The sequence below is a fragment of the Rattus norvegicus genome, chromosome 10 (genome assembly GCF_021556685.1).
Source record: "Rattus norvegicus strain SHRSP/BbbUtx chromosome 10, alternate assembly SHRSP_T2T, whole genome shotgun sequence".
Lineage (NCBI taxonomy): Eukaryota > Metazoa > Chordata > Mammalia > Rodentia > Muridae > Rattus > Rattus norvegicus.
In genome coordinates this window covers 69527629-69555523 of record NC_141543.1, presented here as the reverse complement: position 1 = coordinate 69555523, position 27895 = coordinate 69527629, and the positions used below count along the sequence as shown (strand labels likewise).

The window sequence follows — 27895 nt, the reverse complement described above, 5'->3', positions numbered from 1 at the left end:
CAAAACCCACCCCTAGTGACACATTTTCTTCAGCAAGGCCATGCTTCCTGTTTCTTCCCAAAGAGTGTCACTCCCCGATGACTAAACATTCAAACACAGGAGCCAATGAAGGCCGTTCTTATTCCAACCACCACATGCATTGTCCTTTAGTCTGTCAAAGTTTGCTTTTGAAATGCAGGTTCAAATACATAATTCTTAAGAATACCAAAGTGGTGACCATAGAGTACTAAATTCAAAGTGTACTCTAAACTCTATTTTGGAGAATGTGCCCCATGTAACTGCACTGGTTGTCCCTGAAATGCCATCTCACGTTCAAGTCTACTTTTTTTTTTTTAAACTTTTTTTTTTGGTTCTTTTTTTTTTTTTTTTTTTCGGAGCTGGGGACCGAACCCAGGGCCTTGCGCTTCCTAGGTAAGCGTTCTACCACTGAGCTAAATCCCCAGCTACTTTTTTTTTTTTATAGTGGAGATAGTCTTATATATTACAGACTGGCCCTGAACTCACTACATAATGTAATCTAGAACTCCTTACTCGCATGCCTCTATCTCCTGAGCCTACAGGTAAGTTACAGGTAAGTGCCATCACACCTGCTTTATTTGGTGCTGGGGATTGAATCTAGAGTTTCATGCATGCTATGTTAGCATTCTTCCAAATGAACTACACACACACACACACACACACACACACACACACACACACAGATTGAGTCTAGGTTATAGCACTGAGAAAAGTGAAACCTGCATGGTTTCCAACCATGCAGCTGATATGCGACACAATGGGGAACACAAGGTATACCAATAAGAGAGAGCACCAAAAGGGAAAAGGACGTGAGAAGAGGGCACAGTGGTATTCAAGGAGGTGCCATGTTTATTTGCTGGTTAATTGGTTGGTTTTGGTTTTGGTTTTTCGAGACAGAGTTTTCAAGACAATGTGTAGTTTTTGCTGTTCTAGAACTTTCTTTGTAGACCAGGCTGTCTTTAAAGTCAAAAATTAGGCTGCCTCTGCCTCCTGAGTGCTGCTATTAAAGGCTGTACCACCACACCAGCTGAGGGTGTCATTTTAAGAAGGGTGACCAAGAAAAGGCTCATTGAGGAGATGACTTCTTTTATAATCTTATCTCCTCCTCCTCCTCCTCCTCCTCCTCCCTCTCCTCCCCCTCCTCCTCCTCCTCCCTCTCCTCCCTCTCCTCCCCCTCCTCCTCCCTCTCCTCCCCCTCCTCCTCCTTCTTCATTGAGTACATATGCAGGTGTGCACATGCCATGGAGGTCAGGGGACAGCTTAAAGAATTCAGTTGAGGGGCTGGGGATTTAGCTCAGTGGTAGAGCGCTTGCTTAGGAAGCGCAAGGCCCTGGGTTCGGTCCCCAGCTCCGGAAAAAAAGAACCAAAAAAAAAAAAAAGAATTCAGTTGACTTTTCACCATGGACTCTGGGACCCCAACTCCAATTGTCAGGGTTCTGCTGCAAACACTTTTATGCCCTCTACCATCTTGCTGGCTGGGGAAAATGACTATGAATATATATTCTCATTCTTATTTAAGCATAAATTCAGTAGATAAGGCTCTCCCAGGAGCCCAAGATTGTTTACTTTGCCATTTCTGCCTATAGCCTTGTGGTGTCAATCTGAAGGGCCGTCAGCACCAAATTCACGGACAGCTCCTTCCTCACACCTTCCTAAATCCTCCCAGAACCTGGTCTCTGCCTGTGGTTCTGCTCAAGACTTTCCTGCCTATCTTACTCTTCTTGCCACAACATTACGGACTGAGGTTAGAATCTATCTGAATGGTATTTCAGAAGGTGCCTTGAAGTTCATGATTCTAAAAGAAACCAGATTAAACATTTGAAAAGTCTGTAAGTTAAGTTAGGTAGTGATGGTGGTGAAGGTTTTTACTCCCAGCACTTAAAAAAGAAAAAAAAAGCCTCTAAGTAAATAAACACACATACACTCACTTTTCCCACCCCCTCATATGTGTGTGTATGTGTGTGTGTCTCTGTGTGTGTGTCTGTGTGTGTGTCTGTGTGTGTGTGTGTGTGTGTGTGTGTGTGTGTGTGTGCTGAATATGTCTGTACAAATTTATGCCCATGTATTTGGAGGCCAGAGTCAATGCAATGCTGGGTGTCTCTCTCAGTTGCTTCTCCTCCTTCTCCTCCCCCTTCTCTTCTTTTTCTTCTTTGAGACAGGCTTTCTCTGTGTAGCCCTGGATTTTCTGGAACTAACTCTGTAGACCAGGCTGGCCTCAAACTCAAAGAGATCTGCCAGCCTCTCCCTCCCAAGTGCTGGGATTAAAGGTGTGCACAACCACTGCCAGGCTTCCAAGTTATTCTATTTTAGATAGTGTCTCTCACTGATCCTGGAACTTATCTATTGGGGAAGACTAGTTGGATAGCAAGCCCAAGAGGTATTCCTGTCTTCATATCCCCACTGCTAGGCTTAGAAGTGTGTGCTGCCATTCCTAGCATTTTTGCATAGGCTTTAGTGATCAAACTCAGGTCCCCATGTTTGTGTGATAGGCGTTCTTGATAGGCCTTGCCCTAGCACCTAGACATAGATAGCATTCCAAACTCAAATCTCTGACTCTGGGTCTTAGAAAATGGTGCATTGTCATCTGTGGAAGATGGCTTCGACCTAGCATTTGAATTTTGCAAACAGTAGAACTTTTAAAAATTTCTTTAACAAACCCCTACTGGATTGGAATTAATGTCTTCTAAAGATTCATTCTCTTTGGCTGTATTCTTCACGTCTCCAGAAAATGCTTATGTAGCCGCCTCGGCTTTTCACAAATTACCAGGGGATTAAAGACACATTTGGGGAGACTATGTAGTTTAAATAATCTCGAGAGTATGCAGCTGAAGTAGCTCTCTGCTCTCTCTTCCTTACCAAAGGTAGGCATGGGCTGCAGAAGGAGGAGAATGGTAACCATGGCCGTGTGAAGTAGATTCTGTTTGGTTTAAGGGCAATGAATTGAAGCACATATAGTTGAACAACTGGCTTCTTAGAATTTAACTTACAATGCCAGAATGACAAAAGCCGAAATTGTGCCAGGCATGATGGCACGTGCCTGTTCTTTAAGCACTTGAGAGGTAGAGACAGGAAGATCAGAAAGTTCAAGGTTATACTTGGACGCATAAGTGAGTGTAGCGCCAGCCTGATCTATAGGAGACCCTATCTAAAATAAATAAGCAAACAAACAATAATCAGTTAAACAGAAAGGAAGATAGGTAGAAAGAAAGAAAGAAAGAAAGAAAGAAAGGAAGGAAGGAAGGAAGGAAGAAAGAGAAAAAGAAAAATTGAGAAGGAAGGAAAGGGAATTGAACTCATCTTCTATTGAGGTCTTCTCTAAATTTGGTCAACAGTGAGCACAACACTGTAGTACCAAGGTGTGTGGTGGAAAATTCTAATTGCCAGCCTCTAAGAATACTCAGCTGACCCTACTTCTAGCAGGGTAAGAAAGTAAGTCAGCATGTTCAGCCTAACTTCCATGTACCCAATTCTCCATCAGTTACATTTTGCAGGTTATCTCAAGACATCCTCACAGCAATCCTGGAAAGTAGGTAACAATGTCGCCTTCTCACCAAGGAGGTAGCTGAGGCTTGAAAAAGGGTCGTAACTTTTGACCACATGGTTTTCAGAGAGCAAGAATTCAAACTCAGGTCAGTTTTAGCCCCAGACCATGCTGTTAAACCTCCGTCTGTAGCTTTGGGAATTCCAGTGAAGAAAAGGCTCTGGCGGTGGAGCAGAAACTGCTCCTGGTGCTTGGGTTGCTGGCTCTCGGTGGAATGTGGGAAGCCCTGCGTTTGCGAGCTATCTCTCAAAAGTTGACCTAGAGTCAGGTGTGGTTGTATATGCTTATGATCCCACTACTTGGGAAGGTAGAGCCAGGAGGATTGTCACAAGTTCAAGGCTAATCTAGGCCACATAGTGGATCTCACAATGAAAACTATCATTTTATGCTAATAAAATCGCCTTAGAAAATTTTGACTGGGCTGGGCAGTGGCGGAGCACACTTTTAATACCAGCACTTAGCAGCCAGAGGCAAGTGGATCTCTGTGAGTTTGAGGCCCACCTGTTCTACAAAGTGAGCTCCAGGACAACCAGGGCTACACAAAGAAACTCTGTCTCAAAAAAACAAAAAGTAACAAAACAAAATACAACAAAAACATACATTTAAAAAGAAAAACAAAAAGAAAAGAAAAGTTGCCTTAAAAGCAGATTGATTAGGTTGGTAACAGTAGAAACACCTGGTAGGCATGTGACGAGTTATAGATATTTGGATCTCCCCCTCCCCGTCCCAGAATATTCTTTAATAAGTATGTAGCACAGCCTGGAACTCTGAATTTTTAAAGATTGTTTTTTGTCATTCTGAGGCACTGACAAGTGTGGAAACCACTGTTTTCAGGAGCCCATGTGAGCCCACGGTTTCCCTTTCTGCCTGTTATAAACAGTCCTCAGAGCCAAGGCACAGTTCTGAAAGGAGCCAGCATCCCCTGGAGGGATCTTTGGATGCTTTGAAATTGTTTGGACCAATAGTTCTCAATGATGGAAGATGGCATATGTGCCTGGGACATTCTCCAACCACCACTCAGTTGAGAATCACTACACTAGTCCGATGAGGCTAGAGATAAATTTACTGGAACGGGAGACATACATTTGCTCAGAGATTTAAGCTAGCCACTTCTGCACTGTTACTGAGTAGCCATGACCTTCTCCACCATCTGGTACCTTCCAGGAGAACTTCTAGTTTATCTCAAGGGAACATCCCATGTTGCCTCCCTTACAACTAGACAGGGGTTGTGTATGGAGAGTCCCTTTGGACTTTCCTGAATAGGTGTCTAGTATTTCTTCTCCTGTGAGTGTTTTGGGTTTTAGAGAGATCTACAGCACAGGGGACTGAGATCAGATGGTCTTAGGCACAACAGCATAATCTATATACTATGAATTGTGGGACCAAGAAGATGTCGCTTCTCAGTCCCAGTCAATTCTCATCATGGAGAAATGCAGGCTTGGTATTCTCAAAGGTCATGATGTAAAAGAGAAAAAGCTGGACAAGGTGACACAACTGTAATCCCAGCATTTGGGTGACTGAGACAGAAGGCATACAGAATGAGTCTTTTTGTCTTGGCTCCAGGGAAACCTGCCTTGGTTGGGCACATCTGTCAAAGGATCAGCTGCTATATCTTAGAAGTTATAATCCTAAAACACTCACTCACTTAAGTCTGTATTGACTTGGCTCCCTATGGAAATGATACTCTTAGTATGCTCTTTGCTTTGAAGTAGAAGGGCTGGGACAAAGCCAGTTTTTACCATCATTGGGAAGACCCCGGTAGATTGTTCTGAAGCATCTTTCTAAAATTCTACTGATTGGGTAGACAAGATGACTCAGCGGGTAAAGGTACTTGTCTTCAAGCTCAATGACCTGAGTTGAATCCCATAGGAGCTACATGGTGGAAGGAGAGAACTGACTCCCACAAGTTGTCTTCTGACTGAATGAAAATGTAGACATGACCACTCCTGGTACAGTTGAGAAGGTTTTACTGTAGATATGAGGGAGAGTACTGCCAGAGGCATACGGAACACTTCAGACTGAACTGGGCCTGAGAGAAATGGGGAGCAGGAAGAGTGAGATTGGAAAAGAAGTGTGAGGTGAGCAAGAGAGGGAGACCAGGAACCAAGAGAAGAGCCAAGAGCCAAGAGAGCCTTCGAGATCCAGGAGAGCATGTAGCCAGAATGACTTTTACACAGAAATCAGAAGTTGGGGGAAGGGAAGCGAAGCCCAGCCCCTGGTTTGGAGAGGTTTAAGATAGGGGGCAGGGTGAGAAGTACTGGGAAGAGCCACAGATACTAAGGGATTCTGGGAATTCTTGCCAGAGTCCGATTTAATGTTAGTAGGTATCTCTTTTACCCTTTGTCCCAGATTTCTTTGAGACCTCAACACTGACCGCATGTGTAGGTCACACAAAATAAAAGTAAAGTGATTCCACTACAAAAATCCACTCAAAAACTATCGTAATACAGACTCAAAGTCACGTGGCCAACCAGAGCTGGTAGAGTACTAACAGTCATACCTATTCCTTTCCCTCTTGAATTCCAGATTGCCCATGGGACAGGATAGAGTCCCCTGGCAGCTCTGCTGTGTGTGGCTGAAATGAGATGAAGTTGGCACTCCTCTTTGCCCATCTCCCAGACCCGGGTTCCAAATGATCTGGGGGCTTTGGCTGTTTGTAAAGGCTTTTTCTCCTCTACCACCAAGGGAGAGACTATGAATTCACTTTTTTTTTTTACTTCCTAACACCCTGAGTGTCAGTCTTTCCTGGTGTAAAGACGTTAGTGGAAGAACAGAATCAGGCAGCGGCCGAAAATATTCCTTTTTTTTGCCTCATAGCTCCTACTTCCACTGTCCTCTTCTTTCCCACTCTGTTAGTGGGTGAGAACTCTGGTGTTAAATGCCTTTCCTGAGAAAGAAAGCCTCGGCTAGGTGGGTGGTTCTGAAACGAAAATAGAGGCAAAGACCTGATGGAGAAGTATCCCAGGCAGTCTTGTGGATCTCCCTGTGTCTTCTGAAGCAATGGGTTCTGGGTGCACAGATTAAAGGATTAGGTCCTTGGGTGAAGACCTGTATGTGTGTATGTGTCAAAGTTTTAGAGTCAGTGGCCCCTTGAAGTACATGATAGTGCCCTCAGGAATGAGAGAGGAAAAAATTCAGGATTGCCCAAAGAGCTTATCTGGAATACTGATGTCTGCTTACTCCACATATATCAACCCTATGGTCTCTCAGAATTGGCCGTGGGGGTGGTTATCAACCATATACATTTTGGAAAAGCTCCCTAGATGGTTCTGATTCATTGTTCTTTCCTCTCCTACAATCCTCAGCTGCTAATCCAATTGAAAATCATTGAGGTGAGGTTTATGTAATGATTTGCATTACTTTGGCACTGGCGAGGCACCTGGAGCATACAAAGGAGGTATACATGAAAACATAGCCATAGACTGTAAATAGCATAGCAAATGGTTAGACATGTGCGTGACAGGCTGGAGGAGACAGTATTGGCTCCCCCAAGTAACTGAAGTCATCACCACACTTAGGGAGAGTGCCTAGCTGATTTACTTTGAAATGCAAACCAACAAGAACAATAATAACTGGCCATATACAAATGAGGATGGGTGAGGTGGTTCGTCTGGTAAAGGCATTTGCTATCAGGCTGCACCATCAGAGCTCGATTCTCAGGTCCTATACAGTGAAAGGAGAGAACAACTCCTGCAAGTTATTTATCTTCTGACTTCTCCATGCATGCTTGCCTGTGGTAGGTTCATGTGGATACATGAGCATGCACATGTGCACACAATAGATAGATAGATGCACATGAGAGATGGATGGATGATAGATAGATAGTAGATAGATAGATAGATAGATAGATAGATAGATAGATAGATAGATAGAGTTTTAAAAAACTTTAACAGCCTAGATAGAAATCTATTGAAGAGAACTCTTAAAAATTGTGATAAGGATGCTGAGGTGTACACAACTGATGACTTCTGGTGGGGATGCAGGTAGGGAAGACTCAGTTTTCTTTAAGCAGTGGCCACTGGGAGTTTGATCGTGCTCCAATGAGTATATATAGGCAACAGAAATTGAACCTCTTTCTCTCTCTCTTTCTTTCTTTCTTTTTCTTTCTTCATTTCTTCCTTCCTTCCTCCTTTTTCTTCTTCCTCTATTTCCTCTACTTCCTCTTCTCCTCTTCCTCCTCTTCCTTCTCTTTTCTTCTTCTTCTTCTTCTTCTTCTTCTTCTTCTTCTTCTTCTTCTTCTTCTTCTTCTTCTTCTTCTCCTTCTTCTTCTCCTTCTTCTTCTTCTTCTTCTCCTTCTCCTCCTCTTCCTCCTCCTCCCTCCTCTTCTTCCTCCTCCTCCTCCTCCTCTTCCTCCTCCTCCCTCCTCTTCCTCCTCCTCCTCCTTCTTTTCTCTTCTTCCTGGGGGGTGTCACAAGGGCACAGGAACAGATCTGAGAGGACTTGGAGGTGAGAATGATCAGGGTACATGATGTGAAATTTCCTACTAATAATAAAAAATATTGTGTTAGGAAAAACATAGAGTCTAGTCAAATAACAGGATCATGGGTTGTTGGAGTCTATCCTTGAGGGAACCTCAGCAATTGAACCTTGAAACTTCATAGTTGGCAAAACTATTGCTTGCATGTAAAGGAGATATATATCAGGCTGCTCAAAGGTGCTGTCTATTAACCAGTTATCCCTCATGCTATTTCCTTGCTCTTTGAAGTAATTGTTGAACCTTTCTCATACAGAAAGCACTGGCCTACCTTTCTGGCTCTAGGAGCAATGGTAAAAAACTTACAAATGGTTATTATTTGATATCTTATGAAGGTCAGTCCCAAGGCTCTGCTGATAGTGTCTAAACACTTAATCTATTAAAGATGGCAAAACATGACCTCTTTTAAAGTTGTACTCGTCATTGGTTTTCAAGGTTGGTTGTTTTTGAAATAATTTCTCACAAAATGTAGTCCTGGCTGGCCTGGAACTCTGCCTTCTGTCTTCCTGCCTCAACTTCCCAAGGTCTAAGATTACAAGTGTGTACCATCACTCCAGCCTATAATTGGCCATTATTAGAAACAGGGCCTCGTGTATCCCAGGCTGGCCTCGAACTCAATATATAGCTGAGGATGACCTGGAACATTTGATCCTTCTGCCTCTGCCTCCCGAATGCTAGGGATTTCAGTCTAAGAAAAACCAGTCTTACTGGCTTTTGCCTCTGCAGCTTGTAACACGGTGCCCAGCACAGCAGAGATTGTAATTAAATATTTTGAAGTAAGTAAATCAGCTTTCAAGGCCAGGTCCAGCTGGTCTTTCCAGATACCTGACTTTGCTTATTTGTTTTGGAACAGGGTAAGTCCTGGCTGAACTGAAACTTGCTATGTGGATCAGGCTGGTGTCAGATTCATGACAATGCTACCTCTGGGTCCTGAGTGCTGGGGTCACAGGAGTGTGCCACCATGCATGGATACTATCTGACTTTTTTTTAAAGATTCATTTTTAATTTTTATTTATGTGTATGCATGACTGTCTGTCTGTATACATATGGGTATGGGGATGCCCGAGAGAGCCAGAAAGGGATATGGGATGTCCTGGAGCTGAAGTCACAGATAGCTGTTACCTATCCTAGCTGGGTGCTGGGAATCCAGTTTGTCTCCTCTGCAAGAGCAGCAAGTGCTCATAACTGTTCTGCTATCTCTCTAGTCCCCAAATATTTCTTTAAAAAAAAACCAAAAAACTACTGGATGTGGTGTGGTTGTGCCCACATTTAACCTCTGTACTCTGGAGGCAGAGCAAGAATGGCCTCATGCTCAAGGCCAGCCTATCCACCATATATGAAGTTCCAAGCTAGCTAATATGTCATCTTCCTAGCCTATCCCCAAGATATAACCAGCTGTGAATGCCACATTACCTTTCTGTCTTTTATACCTTAAACCTATGGCACCAGATGGCAGCCAGAAAAAGTATCAGACAAGTCCACATTGAGAAGCACCCTGCCTTGCTTTACTAATATTTCTCAAAATGTTGGCCTTGGGGTCATCAAGGACAAGGACAATCTAGAAAGCCGTCAGAGACCAAACGACAACTAAATGGTATGCAGGACCCTGGATGGGGTCCTGGAAAAGAAAAGGAATATTTTTGGGGGAGCGGACAACTCTTGGGAAATCTGTTAGAGTGTAGAGTCTCATTAATATCAATGTATCAATGTTATTCCTTTTTCAAATAAATTTATTTATGTTTTTATATATCTAAGCACACTCTTGTTGTCTTCAGACACACCAGAAGAGGGCATTGGATCCCATTACAGATGGTTGTGAGCCACCACGTGGTTGCTGGGAATTGAACTCAGGACCTCTGGAAGAGCAACCAGTGCTCTTAACCACTGAGTCATCTCTCCAAACCAATATTATTCCTTAATCATGACAAAACTATCATAGTAATATGTGATGTCATGAATAGGGGAAACCAAAGGAGAATTACCTGCAAAATCTATACTATTTTGCAGTTTATTTATTTATGTTAATGTGCATTGCTAAAAAAAATTATTTACATGTGTGTGTTCCTGCATGTATGTGTATGTCCAGCACATGTGTGTCTGGCATCCAGAGGAGCAAGAAAGGGGTGTCAAATTGCCTGAAACTGAAATTCCACACAGCTGTGAGCCACCACGTGAGTGCTGGGAACTAAACCCAGAGTCTCTGAAGGAGTAGCTAGTGCCCTTAACTGTGAGCCATCTCTCCAAATCCTCCTTTTGCAATAGAATCTCACTGTGTAGCACTGGCTGTCCTGGAATTTGCCTTTGCTTCCTGAGTGCTGCGGGCATATCCCACCATGCTCCCAGATTTGCACATTCCTTTTTAAATACTCACCATTTATTTTTATAAAGTTGCAAATATTCCAAAATCAAAAGGATGTGGCCAATTGGGGCGAGTGCAGCAAAGACGTATTTCAGCCAGTTGTGCCCTCTTGGGCCTACTGGCCAGTTTTATCATTGCCGTGACCGAAATAACCGACAGCGTGGAGAAGGCTTACTCTGGCTCCTGCTTTCAGAGGGCTTAGTTTGCGGCTGCTTAGCTTGGTTCCGGCTCAGCTCAGTGGTCAGAGCCTGTGGTTGAAGAGCAGAAAGCAGAGAGAGGAAATGCCATTGCCCAGTTGGATTTCTCCTTTTACTCCCATTAATCCTCCTGCCTCAGCCTCCTGAGTGCCAGGATTATAGGCCTGTGCTACCACATCTGACTCCACATATTTCCTCTCACTGGTAATTCTTCTGTGGCTTAATTGTAAACAATTCTTTAATGAGAAAGATTATTGTGATTAGGGGTAAGAGCTGCAAGGTATAAAGTTTCAATTAGATGGCAGGAATAGATTTATACTGCCTATTGCACAGTATGGTTACTATACTTATAATAATGACTGTAAGCTTAAAAATGCTAAGAGGTGAAATTTTCAAATATTTTCATCACAAAAGTGATCTGTGAAGTGATAGATGCTAATTAGATTAACTTTTTACATCAGCCCACAAATATTTATGACTATAATTTGTCATTTTAAAAGCACAAATAATAGCGGAGTGGTGGTGGTACACACCTTTAATCCCAACTCTTGAAAGGCAGAGGCAGGTAGATATCTGGGTTGGAAGCCAGCCTGGTCTGTAGAGTGGGTTCTAAGACAGACAGGGCTACACAGAGAAACCATTTCTCCAAAACAAACAAACAACAAACAAACAAACAACCTCAAATAATTTAAAAGAAGTATAAGACACATATAAATCCATGTATATTAGTTAAAAGCGAGGGCTGAGGATGTAGCTCCCAGGGTTAAGTGCTTGCCTAGTGTGCACAAGGCTCTGGGTCCACTCAGCATAAGCGGGGCATGGTGGTTCTTATTCGCCATCCCAGCACACGGGAGGTAAAGGGAAGAAGATCAGAAGTTTAAGGCTATCCTTGTCTACACTGTGGGCTTCAGGTCAGCCTGGGCTACATGAGTGAGATACTATCTGATGAAAAAATAAATGATAATAATAAAAGAATGAGTAAAAGCTACAGGGTGACTTGGCCCCGCATCTGAGTGTTAGCTCCCCTGTTGACTAACCGCCTACAGTCATCCTTAGTGAATGTAAGGTCTTCAAACCTTACGTATTCCGCTGAAAATATGACTAAAAATAAACTGCACAGGTCCAGCCTCCTAGAACTGTGAGGTTGCTCAGGTTAGTGAGCCTTAGTTAGCGTCAGGTCTGCACACAGTAAAGCCTTAAGAGCTGCTACTGAGCTCATCTTTGATTCTCTTGGTGTATGGTGTGATAAATGGATTTAAGTTTCCTTTTCACCCCAGATCCTTCTGTTTGTTTGTTTGTTTTAAATCTACTTATTTATTACATACACAGTGTTCTGCATATATAGCTGCCTGACAGAAGTGGGCACCAGATCTTACTATAGATGGCTGTGAGCCACCATGTGGTTGCTGGGAATTGAACTCAGGCCCTCTGGAAGAGCAGTCATTGCGCTCAACCTCTGAGCCATCCCTCCAGCCCTGTTAGTTTGTTTTTAAGACAGGTTTTCTCTGTGTGTAGCTCTGCCTGGCTATCCTGGAACTCAATTTGTAGACCAGGTTATCCTCCTACCTCTGCCTCCTGAGCGCTGGGATTAAAGGTGTGTGGTGCTGGGATTAAAGGCGTGTGCAGCTATACCCAGCCATCTTGGATCTTTAAGGAATATGTTCCAGCATCCTTGGAACAATCCATCATTTCCTAACTGAAAATGTCACTATCATGAGTGATACTTAAATAGAATAATATTCATAGTCTTTCTATTCTGTTTCAGATCGTCTGCTTGTTTATTCTTGTGCACTGTAGCACATGACTTTGCTTTGTAGCCTTGTGCGGCCTTGTGATGTACTTGTCCACGTAATAGCACAATTCTGGCTCTCAGGCTATGATTCTTTGTGGTCATGGTTGTGTTGACTTAGAATTGGTGGGACAACTTCCATACAGAGTCCTTTTATTAGTTTAGTAAAAAGGGTCCTGGAATTAGAAAATTAGAAGCCATAAAGCATAATTCCGTTCCGTGTGTCCGTGTGTCTGTGTCCGTGTCCGTGTGTCCGTGTGTGTGTGTGTGTGTGTGTGTGTGTGTGTGTGTGTGTGTGTGTTTCTGGAAACCTGTAAACTTTGTTTTCAAGGAGACTTTGATGTGAGTACAAGACAAATAAAACAGCATCTGAGGAGCCAGCAAAAACTGATATAAGAACCCAAAGCTGGGTGTCCTAGTGAAGTAACATGTGAAGGATGTTGGGTTTCAGACTCAGAAGGGACTGAGGTGCATATTTAACAAACCAAAGCAGGCCTTCAGGTTCTCTTTGCATCCCTCAGTTTCTACTTGTTACAACATATGGCTAGCATGTCCCACACTCTACCCTGAACTTTCCAACCCAGAGGCTGGACTTCTCTCTCCCAGAAGCTTCTCCCTACATAATCCAGACATTTGGGTCTCCCCTCTAATCTCTCTCACCCCTTCTGCATTTTCTCTCTCCCGGAATGTGTGAGCTCTCTCTCTTCCTTTCCCCTTTCCTTGTTCCCCTCCCCATGGCGACTTCCCTGGTCTTGTTCCTTGGGACCAGTGAACTTGCTCAAGAGCTGCTTCCCAATAAACCTGCCTTTATAAACTTTAATCTGGCTTGAATTGACCCATTTCAGTGTCAGCAGAGAATAACTTATCAAAGGATACAACTGAGGTAATAATTTGGGAAGAAGGGAAGGGAAGGAGGGCATAGTGGAATGCCCTTGGCCAGGGAAGTATAATGTGAGTTTGTGAAAGTCAGTGACTAGCTTCGGAAGGCTGCAGGCACTGTGGAAGGAGGACTGACTGGAACACACAAGCACAAAGGCCTCACAAAATTCCAGAACACTCCAAGAGCAACTTCACAGCCTAAATTCCAGCTCATGTCTTTCCTAGGCTCTTTGCAACTCCGTGCCATGGCCGCTCTGCTGGTCCAGACAATCTGGGGATATTGCTAACATTTTGCCTCCATTTTTATTTATTTTCCACTCTTATTTCTTGTTGTGGCTTCCATGTTTCTGTTTGACTTATTGCTAGTTTGGTTTGGTTTGGATTTGGGGTGATAGGGTCTCACTACATAGCCCAGTTAGACCTCCAACTTGTAAAGATCCTCCTGCCTCTTTGCCTCCAACTGCCAGGTAATGGGGTTCAGGAATCATGGCTCAAACCAAACAAACACTGATCTCAGTTAAACAAGTACAGTTTATTGAATGCACACCATAATACCGGGCATCCAGGAGTGCAAAAAGCCTAACTACGGTGCCAGTCTGCTCTCAGAGTAGACGTTTTATAGGAAAAACTAGGTTCCAATGTTTAAAGGGCAAGGAGAGGACCAGATGGCTTACTAAGCAAAGCATTATCAGCTGACCTTTAAGCTGATGGGTCCTGAGTAAGGTAAAGCTGGGAGGTCCATGGGTAAGTGGGAATTTTAGAACATTGAGATAAGAGCATGGATACAATAATCATAGTTTTTTGGCTTATCAGTAGTGTTCTTCAGTGTCAGCCATGAAAAAAACACAGTGAACTCATATGTAGGTGTAGGAAGGGTTGCCCAGTGGTCAGCTCTGACTTAAGATATTTTAGACATAACAGTTCATATTGACCTTTGATTTTATGGGTCCTGCGTAAAGATCTGTGTAATTTCTTAAGATTAGCAAACCTCATACAGAACACTCAGAACATACAGAACAGAACAGGGTTTGTGGTCAGCATGGCCTTGGGCCAAGTCACTTCTCTGTGTCAGTGACTGACAGGCGTGTTACAGCAACAGTGTGAAATAGCTGGCAGGCATGGAACAAAATGGCTACAGCTATGCTGGTGGATGGGGAGGTCAGACCATAACACCAGGGATATAAGCAAGTGTCATCAAACCTAGTCCCTTAAAAGTGGCTTCTAGCTAGGCCATGGTGGCAAATGCCTTTAATCTCAGCCTTCGGGAGGCAGAGGCAGGCAGATCTCTGCATACGAGAACAATAATAAGCAATTAAAGAGTAACTGGGGGGAAACAATTCATCTTAGCTCTCACTAGACTGGGTTATGGTTATCTGTGCCTTCCTCTTCCCCACTGGACAGATTGGTGTTTTTGTTTTCTTGGTTTGTTTGGGTGCTGGGGATGAAAACAGTGCTCTTTGTATGAAGAACATGTGTTCTACCACTGAGCTACATCCTCTTGTCTGGTTGCCTATTTTTGAGGAAACAGAATTTTTTTTTATTAATCTGTATATGCTTTTCCAGGACCAGGAATAGAGTAGTTGATAAGAACAGAGTTCCATGAGCTGGGGATGTAGTTAGTTGGTAATTTGCTTACCTAGCATCTAGGAGACCCTGAATTCAATGTTCAGTCATACGCAAAACTGGGTGCATTGGTCTTGTTATGATCCCAGCACAAGCGAGGTAGAGACCAGAGGATCCGGTGTTCAAGGTTGTCTTATCTACTTTGCAAGTTTAAGGTTAGCCTGGGCTGCTTGAGATCCTGTATCAAACATGCCAAAACAAACAAACCCAAAACAACAACAAATGAGAAAAGCAAAACAACTCTAGACTTAAAAGGAAGATAAGGGGTTGGGGATTTAGCTCAGTGGTAGAGCGCTTGCCTAGGAAGCGCAAGGCCCTGGGTTCGGTCCCCAGCTCCGAAAAAAAAAAAAAAAAAAAAAAAAAAAAAGAACCTAAAAGGAAGATAAGAATGGTAGGCAAGGAGGATTTAGTGAGGTAATGTACTGAAGCACCTAAAATTGTCTCTCTGTGTAGCACTTAAAACATGATAACTCTGCTATTAAAGAAGAAGAAACTTCAGCCAGGTGGTGATGGCGCCCACTTGGGAGGAAGCAGCAGGCAGATCTCTCAGTTAGAGGTCAGACTGGTCTACAGAGGGAGTTACAGGAAAGCTAGGGCTACACAGAGAAACCCTGACTCAGAGAGAGAAGGGGGAGGGGAGTTCAGCTGGTATGGTGACCCGCTCCTATAGTCTAACTACCTGGAAAATGAAAAAAGACCAAGATTTCAAAGCTAGCCTTATATACACAGTGATCTTGAGGCCAGCCTGAGCACCATAAGACCCTGCAAAAAATAAAGTAAAATAATATAGACACAAAAGTGTGTGTGTGTGTGTGTGTGTGTGTGTGTGTGTGTGTGTGTGTGTTTAAAAAGGCTCCTCCAGTTGTGTCAGGAGTGACATCATATGCCTGTAATTGCAACACTCCAGAGTCAGGAGGGTCAGGAAGCAAAGGCCAGCCTCAGTTACAGAGCAAGTTCAAGGCTAATCTGGCCTGCATGAGATCCTGTTTAGAAAAAAAAAAATGGGGAAAATCTGACTGTCATCTGAATACCATCTAACGTGGGCCTCTGAGTAAAGAACATTATTTATTACTGGTTGAAAATCTTGCTGTTGCTGGGGTAGGTCTTCATACAAACTAGCTTCTGAATTTCCTCCCTCATATCCTGCAACCCAAATAGTGTCAGAGACATTTGCCCAGAATCTGGAAGCACAACGTAGCTCCTGGCTGTCCTTTTGTGACCCTTTGACCCCACATTAAATCCTTCATCTCCCCAGAACTGAGCCTCTCTGCCTAGTCATTAGGTTTGGGAACACGACATTTAAAACGGGATGGTCCAGATTTATTTGGTGATAACGTGCTCTGACAGCGTTTAGCCCACAGGCCCTGTACACTCCCATCATCCCCGGCTCAGTGGAGGGATTGCCTGGAGCAACGTCATGTGTCGGGAAAGATTGTCTTTTGAGTCGTCAATGAAGTAAAAGAGTCTCTTCTTAAATCTGTGAGGAATGCCCTGGCTTACTGAATACCCTCTTATCCCTTAGCATTCTATCTGCAAGCAAACACTTCCGAGAGGCCAGGCCAGGGGAGTCTCTCTGATTAGCTGGGAAAATGGAGTTAAAAGTTAAAGCCTCAGCCAAGTTACTAAGCATCTGCCAACACTCCTTAGTTGGGGGTAGAGGCTGGAGTTCAGAAGTGACTTCAAACAGGTTTTTAGTTGCCCTAAATGATCTGTTACCATGACACAAATCTAGACATCCTGAAGTCCTCTGGCTAATTCTCAAGCCAATAACTTTTTAAAAATGGATAGCATGTAGTAGGTTAAGGTAAATTTGCTAGCCGAGCTATAATATGATAGATACAATGCTCACCTTTAATCCTAGCACTTGGGAGCAGAGGTAGCAGATCTCTGAGTTTGAGGCCAGCCTGATCTACAAAGTAGGTTCCAGGACTGCCAGGGCTATACAGGGAACCCCTGTGAGGGAAAAAAAAAAAAAAAAAAGATAAGTTGCTAACTTATTATATCAAACAAGGGTAAAAAATAATCACTCGTAAGACAACATAGAGGGGCTCTGGTAATGACTCAGTAGGTAAGATGTTTGCTGTGCAAGCATGAGGATATGGGTTCAGATCCTCAGTACCCATATAAGAGCCAATGAGGTAGGGTGCATCTGAAACTCCAGGTCTTTGGGAAAGGGGGATAGAATCAGGGAGATTCTAGAGCCTGTGTAACCAACCAATGAACTCCAGGTTCAGTTCAAAAGAGCTTGCCTCAAAAAAGTAAGGAGGACAGAGACAGAAGAAGACCAAGGTCAACCTCTGGTCTCCATATACATATGCGCACACATGTGCATAAACACGTACACATATATATGCAAATAACACACACACACATGCATACATACACTATGTAGGAACACTTTACACCCCAAAGATGGAAGAAACACAATCCCAGAGGAGAAGACAGAACATTTAGCTTGATTTAGCTTTATGAAGTTACATATCATCTTGATATTTCTTGTTCTATAGAAATCTGAGTGTGACACTCTATCAGGCACTTGCTCTGGGGCTGGCATTTGGAATCACTGCTTTGGGAGTTAGAACATCATTTTTACTTGCTATCCTCAGCTGGTACCCTTGACTCTGGCTGTGTTAAGACCCGGAGAATCTAGCCTTAGAGGGCACACAGGTAGACTAACAGTAAAGAATCTTTGAGATATTAGTAGATGCCAAGACTTGTGAATCATTCCTCCTGGATATTCAGTTGAAAACTGAGAATATGACGTCATTAGGTATCTTTGGAGCAGGACGTGTGTTGTTGCCATGGTTGGGACAACATAGTAATCCCAATAAGTCTTGGCCTAGGAATAATTGTGATGTCTACACTCAGCAGAGGCAAGCCTCTGTTTGGATGCTGTGTTGTTACTGAAACCCAGGCAGAATCAGACATCCACAGGTGAGATTCTCATTTTTTTTTTCTTGTATATGACCCAAAACCCCTTTTAAAGAAGCTTTCCCATTGTGAACTGTGAGGCAGGTGTGAAGGCCACTATAAAGTAACTAGTTTTTGAGCCCCTTACCATGGGTGAGACACAAGCGAGGAAGTGAATATTCTGAACAGTAAAACAGTTGACTTTCTAGCACAAAGGAGGGATTCTGCCTTAAATCCAGATACAGAGGGATTCTGCAGATACAGAGCTTGAGCAAGTTCACGGAACAGCAGGTTGGTAGAACTGGAAACTATTTGACTCTGACACAATGCTCGCTACATAATATGATAGGGGTGGGGGAAGAGAACCAAGGTGTACAGCCCCACTGTCTTTCAGTCTGGTGAAATACAGACAATTGGAACTAAAAATACTCTCAGTATAAAACTAGAGGGGAACTTTTGACCTTGATAAATAAAGATTGTCGCCGTACATTTAAAACCTACATTGAGTTGAGTGTGGCGGCACATGCCTGTCATCCTACCACTTAGAAGACTGAAATAGGAGGGTCAAAAGTTCAAGGGCAGCCTCAGATCCTTATGGAGTTCAAGGCCAGCCTGGGCACATGAGACCCCTAACACCATTGGGGGAGAATTACCAGTGGCACCATAAATGCAGAGGATTGAAGAGTAGAAGAATCTCATCTCTTCTGTCCAATTCACTGATGGTCCCAGCCAATGAATTAAATGTATTTAAGTGAGAATAATAAATAAATATTTCATGTTTTATGGAGGAGAAAGTAAAATGGGTTTTAGGTACACGCCGATAAGACTAGAAAGCCCTCAAGAACCCTATAAAAAGTGACAAGAATAATTGAATTTAGAAAGACTAAAAGAATACAAAGTTAGGGGGTTGGGGATTTAGCTCAGTGGTAGAGCGCTTGCCTAGCAAGCGCAAGGCCCTGGGTTCGGTCCTCAGCTCCAAAAAAGAAAAAAAAAAGTACAAAGTTAGTATAGAATACAAATGTTTCTAGGTAGCAGTAATGAGTCACTGGAAAGTAAAGTCAAATGGTCATTCTACTTACAATGATATTAAAAATTTTAAAATACCTTATAAAAGTAATACAGTATGTTCAACACCTATAAGCCAAAAAGCACAAGACATAGATCAGAAAATGAAGTGGTTTTTGTTTTACCTTAAGTAAGGAAATCTAGTGATGTAGTTCAGTGGTAGAGGATTTGACTAGCATGTTTATTTGATATAGGCCAGGTTGGCCTCAAATTCATGATCGTTCTGTATCATGGGTCTTGGTAATAATATAGGCGAGTGCCACTAAAGTCCATTCAAAACTGCTATTCCTCAACCTAACCAACGTGGTGAAGGCATTTACAATGAAATCATAGGACAACTAAACTACAAACTGAGGGGGATTCTAGTAGAGGGAAAGGTCTCCCACGACCATGGATTAGAAGAAGTATTGTGAAGATGGCCATCCTACCAAAAGTATTTATAGACTCAATACACTCTCAATCAAAAATCCCTATGCTATTCTCCACAGAGTTAGAAAAAAAATCTTAAAATTCACATGTAATCACTTTTTGTGGAAGGTCCTAGAGGACCAAAGCAATCCTGAGCAAAAAGAATTATGCTCAAGGCTGTTACAGGATATTTGATTATTGTACACAGAGAACCAAATTGTTAGCAAAATATAAAAGCTTGAGATAGATATTGAGGTGTCTTGTGGAGATGCAGTTTGGGTGTGGCTCTAAAAGCCTCCATAGATAAGAATGGTAAAGAATGGAAAGTTCCTGCCTATTTTAAGGCAAGTTGCTTAGGAGAGGGCTTATGGTCTTTGCTCTATGACCTAAAGCTAAGTCAGCTAAGAAACCCTTGAGCTGGCCCAGGGTAAAGGCAAAATGTTTCCTTCTCCATTGGCTTGAAGCTCCCTCCACCTTGAGAGTGACATGGTTCAGCTTGCCCAGGGTGGAGGGCAGGAGCTAGAGAAGTTTACAGTGGATGAAACTTTGATAGCTCCTGCTCCTTTGGTTCTCTTGGCTTGGAAAAGCCTTCCAGGGAGGAAGCTATGGGTAAGAGTCAGGGCTTTTCTCTTTGGGTTTGCAGGAACCACAGAGAAGCATCTAGCAGGACACAGGTAAAACAGTATTCTAGGAAAGAAAGAGCCAAGGAGTCCTCTTGGTTTTGGAGGAGCTTGAAAGAAAGGTAGACTAGCTCCGTAGTATGACATAGATAGAGATCTCTAAAAAGCAGGCAGTTTGGTTGTAGAATCAGGCTTGTAAATAGATATTTTATATATAGTTAAGAAAATAAAATTACCTCACCGAGCTAGCAGGTTTTTACCTCAGCTCCCACCTCCTGTGTCTTCATTGGTGTAAATAGTAAGCAACAAACCAAATCAAATAATACACTATAAATCTGGACAGAGGGTTCTCAAAAGAAGAATATAAACAAATAACAAACAACTAATTAAAGCACCTCACATCATTAGTCATTAGGGGAATGCAAATTATAACAATTTCAAGATTTTATTTTACCCCCCAGAAGATGACTTGTCATCATATATATAAATGCTGGTGAGGAATTTTAGTTACTGTTGGTGGGAGTGTAAACGAGTGGGGAAGTTCTTTAAAATGCTAGAAACAGGGCAGGCGTTGTGGCACACGCCTTTAATCCCAGCACTTGGGAGGTAGAGGCAGGTGGATCTCTGTGAGTTTGAAGTTAGCCTGGTCTACATAAGGAGTTTTAGGCCAACCAGAGTTTCCTAGTGAGACCCTGCCTAAAAAACGCAACAACAAAACTTATCACCACCACCACCACCCAACAAAACAAAATAGCACCAATATGGAAGCCAGAGTCACTCTACTCCCCATGCAGACACCCAAAGCACTCTGTACCTTAAAGCAGAGGCTCTTGCTTACCCATGATTGTAGGTGCTCCAATCACTGTAGCCAGGAAATGGAATCAGTCTAGATATCCATCAGCTGATGAAATAGATCATGAAAATGTAATACATATACACACACAGTGAACTTCTGTTCACCCATGAAGAGAGATGAAATTGTGAAATTTGCAAGTAAACAGATGAAACTGGGAACATTATTCTGAGTGAAGTCGCTTTAGAAAGGCAAATGTTGCGTGTTCTGTCTCATGTTGAGTGCTTAACTCGGAATACTTACAGGAGCTAGGAAATTAGAAAGGGATCATGGTGTGGGGACACTTTAAGGGAATGAGGGGTAGTAGGTCACAGATGGTAATGGAGGTAGAGGAAAGGAATGCAGGGGTGGGAAGATTTAAACAGAAATGAGGATGGGTTGGAGAAATGGGAGAGGAAGGGTTAACCAAAATGAAAAGTGTATAGAAAGGGTTTTTTAAAAAGAGTTGGAAGAGAGGTGTCTCACATGGCTGGATAAGGTGCTCCTAGAAGCCACAGGCTGTGAAACGGGAAGCCCAATTCCAGATAGGGGACATCTCCTGTAAGTTGATGATGAGTGAACCCAACAATACCATCATCCCATTTCTTCTGGGTGCCCACCAGAACCAGATGATAAGCTCCTATTGCTGAAGGCATCACTTTGATTGCTAAATAAATAAGTACCATGTTGCAAGTGTGTTGGAAGCTTCTCCCTGCTGGCTAGCTTCCATAGTACCAGAAGGCGCTATGTAGACCACTGGGGATAAAAAGGCATCAGCAAACTTACCCAGTTATACACTAGCTTACCAGGCAAGTTGTGCCCATGACAGCAATGATAGTATGACTGGTATAGTGGTAACCAATTGCTCTCCTCTCTCTCTCTCTCTCTCTCCCTCTCTCTCTCCCTCTCTCTCCCCCCCCCCCCCTCTCTCTTTTTGTCTTGGCACATGTCCCTTCTATGTAGTCCTGGCTGTCCTGGCTCTTGCTACTTTGATGAGATTGTCCTCTAAGTCACAAAGATTTTCCTGCCTCTACTTCCTGAGTGCTGGGATTAAAGGCATGCACCACTACACACAGCCTTCTGCTCTTGAATTTGAGGCTCACTCCACAGAAGGGAATTTATGCCTGATCAAAAATCCACTAAGGGGGTTGGGGATTTGGCTCAGTGGAAGAGCGCTTGCCTAGTAAGCACAAGGCCCTGGGTTTGGTCCCCAACTCCAAAAAAAAAAAAAAGAAAGGAAAATCAATTAAGGAAGCTGGGGAGGTGTCACACACACACACACACACACACACACACACACACACACACAGGGACTGCTGCACAGACATATGAACACTTACATTCAATTTTTTAAATAGAGGAAAGATTTGAAAGGAAATGTTAGAAGAGAATATGTAGAATTGGACAAATTGGTAGTATAGGGCTATAATTGTAGCTATCAGTAAGACCAAAATAGGAGGATTGTAAGCTCAAGGCCTGCTTGGGTTAGTCTGTTCAAGGCCAGCCTAGGCAACTTAGTAAGACTCTGTATCAAAATGAAGGACAGAGAAAAGACAAGGGATAACACCCAATGGTAGGGCTATCCTAGCATGCTCACGACCCTAGATTTGTGCTCCCCTCACCTCACCATTGAAAAAGAATCTACGCAAATGACTAGAACACAGAAACATGTTGATCGTCATTAGCCCCAAGGGAAAGAAACATTAAAAGTACCTAGCAACACCACTACACCTGCACTAAAATGGCTAACATTAAAAGACCACAGCCCTAGCCAAACCTGGTGGCACATACCTGCCATCCCAACACTCAAGAGATGAGGAAGAGGAGGTTGAGTTCAAGGCAAGCTATGGTGAGCTCAAGGTGAATCTGGGCTAAAAACCCTGAGACTCTGCCTCAAGCAAACTAGCAAACAAGCAAAAGAAGAAAGCCCACAGTCCCGAATAAAAATGAGAAGGACAACTCTCAAACGTGACTATAAAGTGACATTTTATGAGAATTCGACTATGCCTTATAAAGTTAAACATGAACTTACGTTACATTAAATTACATTATGGTCTGGAACTATTTCTAGATCTTTATTCAAAAGAAATGACAACATATGTCTACACACACACCTGCACATGTGCACTTAGAGCTGATTTGTCTACACACACACACACCTATACCTGTGCCCTTACAGCAGATATGTCTACACATACACACCTATACCTGTGTACTTACAGCTGATATGTCTACATACAAACTGCACATGTGCCCTTACAGCAGATATGTCTAAACATACACCTGCACATGCACCCTTACAGCAGCTCTATTCCTGACTATCGAAAACTGGAAATAACCCCAATGTCCATCAAGTGGTGAGTGAATGAATAAATCCATTTACAAAATGGGCTACCAATCAGCAACAGAAGGAAACATTTACTGACACACACACCAACACTGATTTTAAGAACACCTTGAGTGAAAGAAACCACGTAGAATGTACAAAACTATAATAATAAAAAGCAAGTAGGTGATTCTTAGGAGGTGCAGGGTGGGAGGACTGATTCTAAGGGAATGAACATAGAAATAAACTCTATCCTGACATGGGCAGTTATTACATGGGAACACAAGCTTGTTAAAACTCATTGAACAAACCAGACATGGCATTGCATGCCCATGGTCCCAGAACTTGAATGTTAAAGGCAACAAGATCATGAGTTCGAGACCATTCTCAATGATATAGCAAGTTGGGGTCTACTCTGAACGACATGAGATCCTGTCTCAAAAGCAAACGTAAAATTAAAATCTTAAAGTTTAAATGGAGAGAAACTTGAAGCAATCCCACTAAAATCAGGGACTAGACAAGGCTGCCCACTCTCTCCCTACTTATTCAATATAGTTCTTGAAGTTCTAGCCAGAGCAATCAGACAACAAAAGGAGGTCAAGGGGATACAGATCGGAAAAGAAGAAGTCAAAATATCACTATTTGCAGATGATATGATAGTATATTTCAGTGATCCCAAAAGTTCCACCAGAGAACTACTAAAGCTGATAAACAACTTCAGCAAAGTGGCTGGGTATAAAATTAACTCAAATAAATCAGTAGCCTTCCTCTACACAAAAGAGAAACAAGCCGAGAAAGAAATTAGGGAAACGACACCCTTCATAATAGACCCAAATAATATAAAGTACCTCGGTGTGACTTTAACCAAGCAAGTAAAAGATCTGTACAATAAGAACTTCAAGACACTGAAGAAAGAAATTGAAGAAGACCTTAGAAGATGGAAAAATCTCCCATGCTCATGGATTGGCAGGATCAATATAGTAAAAATGGCCATTTTACCAAAAGCGATCTACAGATTCAATGCAATCCCCATCAAAATACCAATCCAATTCTTCAAAGAGTTAGACAGAACAATTTGCAAATTCATCTGGAATAACAAAAAACCCAGGATAGCTAAAACTATCCTCAACAATAAAAGGACTTCAGGGGGAATCACTATCCTTGAACTCAAGCAGTATTACAGAGCAATAGTGATAAAAACTGCATGGTATTGGTACAGAGACAGACAGATAGACCAATGGAATAGAATTGAAGACCCAGAAATGAACCCACACACCTATGGTCACTTGATTTTTGACAAAGGAGCCAAAACCATCCAATGGAAAAAAGATAGCATTTTCAGCAAATGGTGCTGGTTCAACTGGAGGTCAATATGTAAAAGAATGCAGATCGATCCATGCTTATCACCCTGTACAAAGCTTAAGTCCAAGTGGATCAAGGACCTCCACATCAAACCAGACACACTCAAACTAATAGAAGAAAAACTAGGGAAGCATCTGGAACACATGGGCACTGGAAAAAATTTCCTGAACAAAACACCAATGGCTTACGCTCTAAGATCAAGAATCGACAAATGGGATCTCATAAAACTGCAAAGCTTCTGTAAGGCAAAGGACACTGTGGTTAGGACAAAACGGCAACCAACAGATTGGGAAAAGATCTTTACCAATCCTACAACAGATAGAGGCCTTATATCCAAAATATACAAAGAACTCAAGAAGTTAGACCACAGGGAAACAAATAACCCTATTAAAAAAATGGGGTTCAGAGCTAAACAAAGAATTCACAGCTGAGGAATGCCTAATGGCTGAGAAACACCTAAAGAAATGTTCAACATCTTTAGTCATAAGGGAAATGCAAATCAAAACAACCCTGAGATTTCACCTCACACCAGTGAGAATGGCTAAGATCAAAAACTCAGATGACAGCAGATGCTGGCGAGGATGCGGAGAAAGAGGAACACTCCTCCATTGTTGGTGGGATTGCAGACTGGTAAAACCATTCTGGAAATCAGTCTGGAGGTTCCTCAGAAAATTGGACATTGAACTGCCTGAGGATCCAGCTATACCTCTCTTGGGCATATACCCAAAAGATGCCCCAACATATAAAAAAGACACGTGCTCCACTATGTTCATCGCAGCCTTATTTATAATAGCCAGAAGCTGGAAAGAACCCAGATGCCCTTCAACAGAGGAATGGATACAGAAAATGTGGTACATCTACACAATGGAATATTACTCAGCTATCAAAAACAACGGCTTTATGAAATTCGTAGGCAAATGGTTGGAACTGGAAAATATCATTCTGAGTGAGCTAACCCAATCACAGAAAGACATACATGGTATGCATTCATTGATAAGTGGCTATTAGCCCAAATGCTTGAATTACCCTAGAAGCCTAGAACAAATGAAACTCAAGACGGATGATCAAAATGTGAATGTTTCACGCCTTCTTTAAAAGGGGAACAAGAATACCCTTGGCAGGGAAGAGAGAGGCAAAGATTAAAACAGAGACTGAAGTAACACCCATTCAGAGCCTGCCCCACATGTGACCCATACATATACAGCCACCCAATTAGACAAGATGGATGAAGCAAAGAACTGCAGACTGACAGGAGCCGGATGTAGATCGTTCCTGAGAGACACAGCCAGAATACAGCAAATACAGAGGCGAATGCCAGCAGCAAACCACTGAACTGAGAATAGAACCCCCGTTGAAGGAATCAGAGAAAGAACTGGAAGAGCTTGAAGGGGCTCGAGACCCCATATGTACAACAATGCCAAGCAACCAGAGCTTCCAGGGACTAAGCCACTACCTAAAGACTATACATGGACTGACCCTGGACTCTGACCTCATAGGTAGCAATGAATATCCTAGTAAGAGCACCAGTGGAAGGGGAAGCCCTGGGTCCTGTTAAGACTGAACCCCCAGTGAACTAGACTGGTGGGGGGAGGGCGGCAATGGGGGGAGGGTTGGGAGGGGAATACCCATAAGGAAGGGGAGGGGGGAGGGGGGAGGGGGATTTTTGCCCGGAAACCGGGAAAGGGAATAACACTCGAAATGTATATAAGAAATACTCAAGTTAATAAAAAAAAAGTCTTAAAGATTTTAAGATTCTTATAAATTCCTTTTCTTTTTTTTTTTTTTTTTTTCCGGAGCTGGGGACCGAACCCAGGGCCTTGTGCTTGCTAGGCAAACGCTCTACCACTGAGCTAAATCCCCAACCCCTCCTATAAATTCCTAGTTGTGTCCTTGTGCTGGGAACTGTAAAAAAAAAAAAAAGAGAGAGAGAGAGAGAAATTCCCAGTATCTGGCCTCAGACTGTGGGTTTTTTTGTTTGTTTGTTTGTTTTTTTAAGATTTATTTATTTATTATATATAAGTACACTGTGGCTATCTTCAGACACCAGAAGAGGGCATCGGATCCCATTACAGATGGTTGTGAGCCACCATGTGGTTGCTGGGGTTTGAACTCAGGTCCTCTGGAAGAGCAGTCAGTGCTCTTAACCACTGAGCCATCTCTCCAGCCCCCCGGCCTCAGACTGTTAAAGTGTGTTGTTTATTTGGAAATGGTCACCCAGAAAGAGAAATAAAGGAGAAATATTTAATCCAGTGGGAGCAACCCATTGCTCCAAAATTTGACTGAGTACAAACAAAACAGTTATGTTGCTCATAACTTGAAGGCATCCATGTTGACAGCTTCTTACAAAACACCAGGGTAAAAGTGACAGGGAGAGCCTTTGGGAGAAATAGAGGTAGAGCCAGAACAATTCATTAGAGACTCATTTTCAGTCTTGGAAAAAAATCCTGCAAGGACTGAGCCGAAAGACAGAAAAAGAAAAGTTCCTACTCGGGAGCTGGGGGTTCAGAGGTCACAGTCAGACAGTCTCTAGTCCAGGATGGTCAATTAGAGAGAGATGTGTAATGGACACTCATTTGTAGGCCACTACAGTATATCTGTGTCATTGTGTGCTGCCCAGGGATTCCTGCTGTAACTTAGAGAGAAATCTGTACAATGTCCTGCAGATGAAGGGTATCTTCAAATTCCTTGCTGTAGGAACCCACCTAAGGTGGCACCGACCCTGACTTTCACATGGAGTTGTACACATATAAGAGGAAAAACAATGGTAGCTAGGTCATAAATCCGAAGAGGACCTGGGAGAGGCTGTTGCTCACAGGTTGGGCTATGGTCGCAGTTGAGAACCCTGCTGACGTCAGGGTCGTCTCCTCTAGAAACAGCGGCCCGCCACCCCTGCTTTACTTTGTGGTTGTTGATGGAGCCACTCCCATTGCTGGCTGCTTCATGCCTGGAACCTTCACTAACAGATTGAAACAACCATGGATTGTAGTGGTGACTGATCCCAGGGCTGACCACCAGCCTTCACAGAGACGTCTTATGACAACCTGTCCACTCTTGCTCTGTGTATCACACACTCTCTTCTGCACTACATGGACATGGCCATCCCATGCAACAACATAAGGGGGCTCACCCAGTGGGTCTGACGTAAGTGCAAGCTGGCCCCAGTGCACTTGCGTGGCACCATCTCTGTGAGCACCGTGGGAGATTATGACTGATCTTTACTTTCACAGAGACCCAGATGAGGTTGAGAAGGAGGGGCAGGCTGCTACAAAGAAGGCTGTGACCAAGGAGGAATATTAGGGCAAATGACTGTGTCAGCTCCTGAGTTCACTGAGCTCAGCCACAGGTGGCAGGCTGGTGTGAGGGTGTGAGGGTGTCCTCTGTACCCATCCAGCAGTTTCACACTGAAGACTGGAGTGCCTGGCTGGCCATTGAGGACTGTCAGCAGCTCCCACAGCATAGGCTACCAAGTGGGTTGGAGCCACCACCGAATAG

General features: G+C 43.1%; 1 pseudogene; it reads left to right on the top strand.

The window, feature by feature from the left end:
• Positions 1-775: 775 nt before the first annotated feature.
• On the top strand, positions 776-27895 carry LOC148002992 (small ribosomal subunit protein uS2 pseudogene; annotated as a pseudogene).